General features: G+C 41.0%; 1 protein-coding gene across 3 annotated transcripts in view; it reads right to left on the reverse strand.

The window, feature by feature from the left end:
* Window positions 1-2,030, reverse strand: part of MAMDC2 (MAM domain containing 2) — a 195,467-nt gene extending 193,437 nt beyond the window's left edge. For all 3 annotated transcript variants that reach the window (XM_077759397.1, XM_077759396.1, XM_077759395.1), the window contains exon 1: window positions 1,928-2,030. The gene's annotated coding sequence lies outside the window, so the exon portion shown is untranslated. The remainder of the gene's footprint in view (window positions 1-1,927) is intronic.
* Between the last annotated feature and the right edge of the window lie 7,723 nt (window positions 2,031-9,753).

The raw sequence follows: 9,753 nt of genomic DNA on the forward strand, positions 1-9,753 counted from the left end.
TCGGGGGGGTGGGGGTTGATCTTACAATGCTGAGATCATGACCTGAGCTGAAATCAAGAGTCAGACATTCAACCAACCGAGCCATCCAAGCACCCTGACATGATTTCTATTTAAAGGCAGGCTGGTTTAGCATCTTTCTTTCAGAACTGTCCTTCCTATTTTGTGGGTGTGCACCCCAACTCAACATGTTGCTACATTAAAGACTTCATACAAATACGTAATGATCTAAAGCAGTTTTAGCAAGAAATGTGTGCACTGGCTAAGGGGACAAGAGATTAAAATGGGAAGAGGTGATGTCCGGGAAGAGGTGATGTCCAGCTGCTCTTTACACAGAAGATAATTTTCCAATCCTAAAATGAAAATGGGAGCCCTTCAGACCCTCTGCAGATCCTCTCCAGGGTGCTTTACACAGACTACAAATGAGGGTGCTTGAAAATAGCATGAATCACATTCTCGCTCTCCCTGAATTCTCACATCATGCCTTTTCTGCAGTTACCTATCAAGGGCTTGTTTCTGGGGAACAAGAACGTGCAGCATCTCTGAGAAGAAATGGCAAGAGTGAAGTTAAATGGCGTGCACAGAAGAGAAAGCTGGAACAAAATGCTGTGTTTCTGGAGATATATGGCCTCTTCAAAACATATCACACTTGTGGTTTCCTGGTATCTGCGAAGCTTGGACCAATTTAAGGTGCCATATTTGATATATTCTGGCAGAACTGAAGGGAAACCGGGCTGGTGCTTTTTAAAGCTTTATTGCTTTCTGGAAGATAAATTTCTTCTTTTAACATTATCCATCTCCTTCTATAAGATATATTACTACACTCCCTGGCCATTTGGGAGCCAATAACAGTTATTTCTTTTTTTGGCTGCCTCCTGATCTTACAATGAATCCTTTGAGGTAACAGTCTTAAAAAATAAGAGAGGCAGGGATGATGGAGAATCAGAGAATTCTGAAGCTGGAAAGGGCCCCAGAGGACAAAAGTAGGCAGCTGCGCTCCGGCTTTGTTCATTCTCTACGCGCAGTAAACTGTCCGTCCAAGCGAGATGCAGGGAATGAGGTGGGAGTGGGAAGCAGGAGTCTTGGGTTCTAGTTCTCGTCTCTCAGCCAGTCCGCTAAGGACCATGAATGAATCACTGAATGCCTGGTTAACTCTCTGCAAACCCCTGGTTAGCCTTGAGCGAAGCACTATCTTCAGCTTTCTCATCTGGAGAGTGGAGTTGAATTTGAAAATTGCAAGAGCCTCCTTCAGTTGGGAACATTCCCTCCTTTCTTGCTGCCACACCCGAAGCTAAAATAATGTGTGTTTCGCTCTCAACTTGCCGCTCAGTTGCCCTTTGCTCTAAGAAAACTCAATACACATAAAACCTTAATTTTCAAAGAAGGAAGTCAGGGAGTGGGTATTCGTATTACAAAAGTATCCTTTTCTTTACAGACATAAATTTCCTTTAATGAGCCACCTATTAAATCTGTGTTTACTTCATGACAATTAGGTTTTGATACAACTTTCCAGGAATATGTGTCTGATGGAAAGTCAAACGTACCGCCTAATAATCATCCCCTCAACTTGCTGTGTCTCTCCCACTCTGACCTCATGTTTACGGCCTAGTGACCCCTCACCATATCCTTCCTGTCCATAATTCCTTCTGTGTGGCCCAGCTCAGCACCATTCTCTCTTGCCCTGATTGGATCATGTCATTGGTCTTCATCATCTTTTCCTCCCCCTGCTCCTATGACAGCTGACTCTTATAGCTCACCCTGTAGTTCTAGAGAGTTCTTTCCTGAACACATGGTTCTCACCCCATTCCTTGTTTCTCTGAGCTTCAACAAGTGAAATAAACTCTATGGCCTGTAGATTACACATATTTTTACATTATCACTGAGACAAATATAGTAGGAATTTCTTGAGTGAAAAATAGGTATTTCTTACCTGAATATAGTCAGCTCTTTCGAGGAAGGTGTCAGAAGCCTCTAGGATGTTATTGTCAATTTGGTAGTTAACACGGAAGCAATGCTGTTCTTAATGAACTCAAAAACTGTATGGCATTCCTGAAAGGAAAAAGAGATCCATTTTCCATATGATGTCTTAATGCTTCAAAAACTCCACTAGAAATATAGCTCTTGAGTCTAAATCTGTCTTTTAGTGGAGTATATTCTACATTTTGCCACTCAAGTTACAAACTTGAAGAATTTTCACATCTGTAATCTGTGGGGTTTGGATTTTACATGTCTACACCACACTGCCAAACATGATCAGGACATTTTCCTGACAGAAATCCACCTTAAGACAGGAAGTTGATTGAATGTGGAAACAAAATGCATCATTTTCCCTTTGAAGAGTGAACATCTACTTCCAGAATTCACTTGACTGAAATCTGTAGTATCATTCCTGGTAGAACATTTGGTATTTTTTCCTTTAAACGTTTATTTATTTTTGAGACACAAAGTGCGAGTGGGGGGAGGGGCAGAGAGAGAGGGTGACAGAGAATCTGAAGCAGGTTCCAGGCTCTGAGCTGTTCACACAGAGCCCTACAAGGGGCTTTAACTCATGAACGGTGAGATTATGACCTGAGCTGAAGTCGATGCTTAACTAGCTGAGCCACCCAGGCATCCCCATTTGCTATTTTCTTAAGGTTATTAAGACTTAACTATTTTTGTAAAATATAATCCCACACATAGCAAAATTTCTCTTTGGAGAGTTCAAGTGATTTGTCTAAATAGACACAATTAGCTGATGACAGGGAAAATGGACTTTCCGATTTTTTTACTTTGAAGCTACAAAGTCATACAAACAGAGAAAACAGGAAAATTACATATTCTTATTTTGTATTTACTTTGTTATTTTGGCCATGGATACAGTTTTAGCCCAAACGAATCCCCAAATTCAAATCTGTTGTTAGGTTTAATTTCTTTTCTCTTTCCCTTTTGTCAACTTCAATTTTTAAAGAAAGTTTTAAGGTCTTCACTGATATACAATCTATGTGAACTTCAAGGTTTTTAGGTTACATCTACTTTTAATTTACTCTGCTATTTTCAGTTACATTAAAACCAAAATTGGATGTCTTTTTAAATTTGGAATGACAGTTTTTCTTGTTCTTTTACTAAGTTCACATGTGAGTAATAGAATTATTCTATTTAGTTTAGCACCTCTAAAAATCATTACAAAAATGGTAAGTTTTTAATTGTTCCTGGAAATCAATTTATAGGCAAACAACTTAAAATCTATTTTCATTCCCTACAATTTGCATTTTTATATTTCAGATTGGCTCATGCAGCAATAAGATGCGAAGTCTGATTGCTAATTGTAACATGTAAGGTAGTTTCGAGAGGCGCAGAGCTAAAGACAATTTGCACAGACCCCACGTGGTTCATCAGGAGCCTATTCCGTGAACACAGGAAGATGTTCCGAAGGGGGCCAGTGTTTACTGCGGCTTATTCAAAGACCAGTGATGATGGCTGATGAAAAGGCGGCTTATTGTCGTGATTGATTTCTTTTCATTCAATTCCCCCAGTGACTCATGGTTATCATTTTGTTACCGGTATATGTACAAAAAGTGAATAAGAGGGTGATATGAAATAGTGTTTATTCTCTTTGCTTCTTACCTTGAGAATGCAATTTCAGAATAGCCCCTGGAGGTGAGCTCTTCCAGGTAGACTTCACGATACCCTGAGCAGTAATCACTGTGTACTTCTGATGGCTTGTACCAGCTTTTGAGCTCAGGATCATAGAATACAAGGCTAGGGGGCCCTAAAAACTTATCCAATCACTCCCACTCATTGCAAAGATGAGAAAGCTCAGGCCCAGCGAGACTAATGTCACGTCCAATGTCACAGCTAGTAACAAAGGTAAGAAGAGAACCCGGGTGTCTGGATTCCTGTCAAGTGCTTCCTCCTCCAATTCCTCTCCAGGATTTAATTCTGTCTCATTTGTACCTTTTATGGATTTCATTCTGTCTCAGTTGTACCTTTTCCTGTATTCTGATATAGCAGACAGTTGTAGCAATAGAGCATGGGAAAGGTCAAAAATTTAAAGGGGCACTACCCTAATACAGGGCCAAGAGTGATGAGTTAAAGTTTTGAAGTTCAAGATTCTTTTTATTCATCTGTCACCATTATTAAGTACTTCAGCCTCACTGAGCCTGAGCATTCTCAGCCATAAAGTGGAAACGTAAGGGGAAGATCAATGAAATAGCGTAGGTGGAAATAGCTGACAGCCATATATATAATGGTGTTCAATAATAACTGTCCAAACTGAACTGATTGGAAAACTCAGGCACCCAAGTAAATGGCAGCATAGGACACGTAAAATTACTTTAAACTTGACTCTTTGGATAAATTACTCCAATGTACCAATTCAGTCAGGAAATATGTATTGAGCACCTACAATGTGCAAGCCAGGTGTTGTGCTAGGTACAAAGCAGGAAATAGTAACATAAAGACGTGGTATCTACTCTCAGAAACTTTACAGACCAATGGAGGAGACAGAGAAGTGGGCAGGCAATGACCTTCCATGATGACACAGTGTCAGGGGAGGGGGCCTTCATGGAGACCAAGGAGACTGGAGAACCCCCTCCAAAGGAAGCAACCTGTGAGCTGAGACCTGAGGGACACGTAGGAGTTACCCAGACACAGAGAAGCGGCTGGAGAAATGAAAGACACAATGTGAAGATGTGCAGATGAAAAAGCTTGGGGTGCCTGGGTGGTTCAGTTGGTAGAGCGTGTGATTTTTGGTTTCAGCTCAGGTCATGGTCTCACCATTCATGCGTTTAAGCCCCGCATCAGGCTCTGTGCTCAAAGCATGGAGTCTGCTTCGAATTCTCTCTCTCCTTCTCTCTCTGCCCCTCCCTTGCTCAGCTCCTTCTTCCTCTCTCTCTATCTGTCTCAAAATAAATACACTAAAAAATTAAAAAAAAATTAAAAAAAGAGCTGAGTGCCCCAGAGGAAGTGGAAGAAACTGATTCTGCTCTGGTTATAGTATGAGGTTTGAGGCCTCAGAAGAGTCAGGGGCCAGATGCAGAGGCCAGTTTCATGTGTTTATCCTGAGCACTATAGCAAACATTTCAATCAACAAAATAAAACAACCACATAAATGGATTTCTCAAGGAAATCAGTTTTGGTTTTGTTTTCTTTACCTTTGAAGTTTTTCAGGAGCATGAACCTATATGTTGTGTTTATTCTGATATTTAAATAACATTCTTTTCCCCCCACAATCCATAGATACCATTACTCAAAATATAATCACTCCCATTAGACCCTCTGGGGGTCTAAAGAAACCAAAGTAAATAAATGAAAGGAAACTTAAAAACATTATACTTTCAACTGTGAGCCTATTAAAATCACCACACCCAGGCTATGTAGGATGCGGGCAGCTCCGGAAAACTGGAGCACCGTGAACTAGCTTTGCCAGCTAATCCAGGTCATGCTAAGCAAACTGTTGCCTCGGTGGAAAAAAAAGATACACTGTGTTTGCTAGAAGTGATGCCACGACCAAGAAACTTTTCCTGAATCTCAGCCTAGAATTTGGCTCTGACAATACACCCAATGACCGAGGTTCTGGGCTCAGCGCTGGCAAGGCAAAACCCATCTCCTGTGCCTTTGGGAGCCAGGAAGAGCACCTTACTTTTTTATTTTTTTATCAGAAATACTCTTATGAATGGAAGACCCTTGCTGTGAAGAGGACCCTAAATTCTGTGGGGTTTGTTTGTCATTATAAAATCCATGAGCTACTCTCTAGCCCGCTTTATCTGACCATCTTCTATGCACTTGAGAACTATAAAGCAGGTAAAGGCAGCAACCATTTGCATTTATACAATAGCTTTCCTTCTAAATACCCAAAGCTTCAGAATTTGAGCACAATGGTCCTTGAGAAAAGCACTTCCCTCAAGCTGAAGATTTTATTTTACCAAATAAAGGGATTTATGGGCCACAAACAAGGGAGATGGTAGCAGATGTAAGAGAAAAGAGTTGAAACATCAAGAGGCCTTCAGGTGGAACGGTGAAAAATAATAGCAACTAGGAAAAGGGGCCGTTGGGGTAAGAAATACGGCATCTGTCTAGGAGATGGGAATAAGGAAAGCAGGCTCTTTGCAATTCCTGTTAAGTTCTAACTTTAGCACTCAGTTGTTTAATTGCATACAAAATGCACAACTTTTTAAATGTGATGTATAAAGTTTATTTCTCCCAAATTTGGAAAATACAGATAAACCAAAATGGGCAAAGAGAATTCCAGCGCTGAAATATAATCACTGTAACACTTACGTATCTGTCTTTCCAAATTCCTTTTGCTCTAGCTCACTCACTTTCTCTTCATATAGAACTATAAACACATGATGTCATTTTTATAATATATAGATATATATTCACATGTATATTAAAATAGAGTCATACTGCCTATCTTATTTCAGAATCTTTTTATTCTTAACAATTATGAACATCACCCTATGGTATACCAACTCCATGAGGCTAGAGACCTGTTCTTTGCTGTTTCCTGAGCATCTAGAACAGTACTTTCATGTGGGCATTCAATAAATATCTATTAACTGAATAAATAATGAGTGAATATTGTTCCAAGTCAATCAAGTTCATGCAGCATATTAATATGTAATATATATAATTAAACTTACATATACAACTAACATTATGCATGCCATCCACATGCACGACCTCGTATCCACCCCAGATCAATTCTACCCCTCTATCAACTCAGCCTGCTCCCTCCTCCCAGTTCACCCTTCTCAGACTGCTGTGAAATGTTCTTTTCCTTTTTTGGCACTTAGCATTTTCCATCTTGTTTTAGAGATATTTCAACATGTTATAGAAACATGCATGATGGAAACGCCATCATGCATTTCAACACAGTGTAGCTTTACTATGGCATTTGTGTTTAGTTTATCTTTGTAATAACAACAGCAAAAATAACTCTACTGTGTTAATCATTTTATGTGGATCAGGGACTATACTAAGTGTTACATGTGCATTACATGAGTTCTTTTTTAAAATGTTTGCTTATTTTTGAGAGAGAGAAAGCATGCGTGTCCTTTGGGGAGGTCCTGAGAGAGAGGGAGACAGAGGACCCAAGCAGGCTCCATGCTGACAGCACAGAGCCCAATGCAAGCCTCAAGCTCATGAACCAAACCGTGAGATGACCTGAGCCGAAGTCAGACGCTTAAACAACTGAGCCACCCAGCTGCCCCAAGTTAATATCCCTTACTTTTTCTAAAAATTTTTTAACATTAATTTATTTTTGAGAGAGAGAGAGATAGAGCATGAGCGGGGGAAGGGCAGAGAGAGAGGGAGACACAGAATCTGAAGCAGGCCCCAGGCTCTGAGCTGGCAGCATAGAGCCTGATGGGGGGCTCAAATTCACAAACTGTGAGATCATGCCCTGAGCTGGGGTTGGATGCTTAACTGACTGAGCCACCCAGGCGCCCCAGTTAATATCCTAATACCCGCATGAAGTAGGTGTATTAGGGCTGCCATAACAAAATGGCTCTGGGGTAATCCTCCTGGGCTCACAGATGGCCACTCTCCTGCTGACTCTTCACATGGTGCTTTCTCTGTGCATATGCATGCCTGCGGTCTCTGTGACATAGGATTAAGCCTCCACTCTAGTGGCTTAATTTTACCTTAAAGACCTGACTGTTAAATATGATGTACTGGCAGTTGGGACTTCAACATATGAATTTGGGGGGAATATAATTCTACCCATAACAGACATATTATGATTATTCTCATTTTATTTTTTATATGTATTTTATTTATTTATTTTTGAGAGAGACAGAGAGCAAGCAGGGGAAATGCAGAATGAGAAGGAGACAGAGGATTTGAAGTGGGCTCCTTGCTGACAGCAGAGCCCAGTGTGGGGCTCAAACTCACAAACCAGGAAATCATGACCTGAGCCGAAGTCAGACGCTTAACCGACTGAGCCACCCAGGCGCCCCTGATTATTCTCCTTTTCTAGATGAGTTATCTGAGCCTCAGAAAGGCAAGATGAGTAGCTCAAGGCAGTTTGATTCCAGAACCTGTTCTCCGTAGCCTCTGTATTCCTGCATCCTTACCTCTCGCCTCCTATTCCCAGATCATTTGCAGGGGTACCTCATGGACATGTTAGATGCTCAGTGAATTCTTGTTGAATAAATAAATTAAGCACACACACAAAGGAAGTAGAAATTGGTTAATAATGAAGAGCTAAGTCCTGAGGTTGGGATGTCCAAGTGGCTAGCGCTGGGGGTGGAGAAGACAATGAAAGGGAAGACTTAGGGACACAGTCCAATGTGACCCATCTAATCTTCTATTCAATACTCATGAGATGTGGGCATAATGAACCTTTCTCCAGACAAAATTAAAGGAAAAACAAAGGGGATTCAGTGGAACACCTCTCAGATTATTTGTCAATTAGACTTTTGATAGGCTAGCAGTCCACATAACTCACAGAAGCACTGCTGGCCTCCCAAACAGTCCATGGGCAGCCACAGTCCAGCCTTGGTCTCCCTATTCAGCCCCATCTCCTACCATGCTTTTCTGTTATCTGCCCCCCCTTGCTGCCCAGGCTTCAACACAAAAGTGCATCTCAAAGTTTTCCAAACACATTGGGGCCATTCATGCCTCTAGGCCTTCATGCTTGCTGCTTCTCTGCCTGGAATGCCACCTCTCACTTTCTCACCTGACCAATTCCTCTTGGTTGATCTTTCCAGACACACCCAGAGATGACATCCTATGGACGAGCTTCTCCAGAAACCCACACCTTGTGATAAAATACACACAACATGCAATTTACCTTCTCAACCATTTTTAAATGTATAGTTTGGTTGGGTTAAGTCCACTCACAATATTGGGCAACCAATCTCTAGAACTTCCTTCATGTTTCACAACTGAAACTCTATACCCATATAACAATAACTCCCCATTCCCTCCTCCCCTCAGCCCCTGACAACCACCGTTCTACTTTTTGTCTCTGAATTTCACTACTCTAGTACCTTGTACAAGTGGAATTACACAGTATTTATATTTTCGTGTCTGGCTGATTTCAGTTAGCATATTGTCTTCTAAGTTTCATCCATATTGTAGCTTGTGATGGAATTTCTTATCTTTTTAAGGCTGAATAATATTCCATTTTAAGTACATACATTCCACATTCTGTTTATCTATTCATTTGTCAATGCACACTTGAGTTGAGTCTACCTTTTGGGCTGCTGTGAATAATGTGGCTATGAACATGGCTGCACAAATAGCTTTTCAAGACCTTGCATTTAATTCTTCTGGGTATATGTGATGATTCTATTTTGAGTGCACTAAAGTTTTAACATCTTCCTTTATGATCAGAAAGGTACTAAGTAATAATCTAACCTTTCTCTTGGTAGCTATCACCAGAAACATAAAACCAGCAATTTGCTAGAGAAAAACATTGTGCCGATTAAGATTATTTTATTTCCTGTAACAGAAAGCAACTCTTCCTAGTCTATGGCACTGCAGAGGGAAGGGTTTGAGGGCATCCACAGTACTCAATGAAGAGTTTATCTCGAATGAGGATGGGCACTGCTGGGCTGTTGGAGCAAGTGGGATCAGAGCTCTAAGTGGTCCTAAGGACCCATCTCTGTGCCTTTATGCTCTCCTTTCTGCATGTTACATTTTTTTTCTCATTGGGTGTTGGCTCCACCTGCAAGAAAAATGGCACCCAAGTCCCTCACTTCTACATCTGTGGTTCTAAAGAGACTAGCCTAAATAGCTCTTAGTCCCAAATCCACAATCCCAGGGAAG

The sequence above is a fragment of the Crocuta crocuta genome, unplaced genomic scaffold, assembly GCF_008692635.1.
Source record: "Crocuta crocuta isolate KB4526 unplaced genomic scaffold, BGI_CrCroc_1.0 scaffold41, whole genome shotgun sequence".
Lineage (NCBI taxonomy): Eukaryota > Metazoa > Chordata > Mammalia > Carnivora > Hyaenidae > Crocuta > Crocuta crocuta.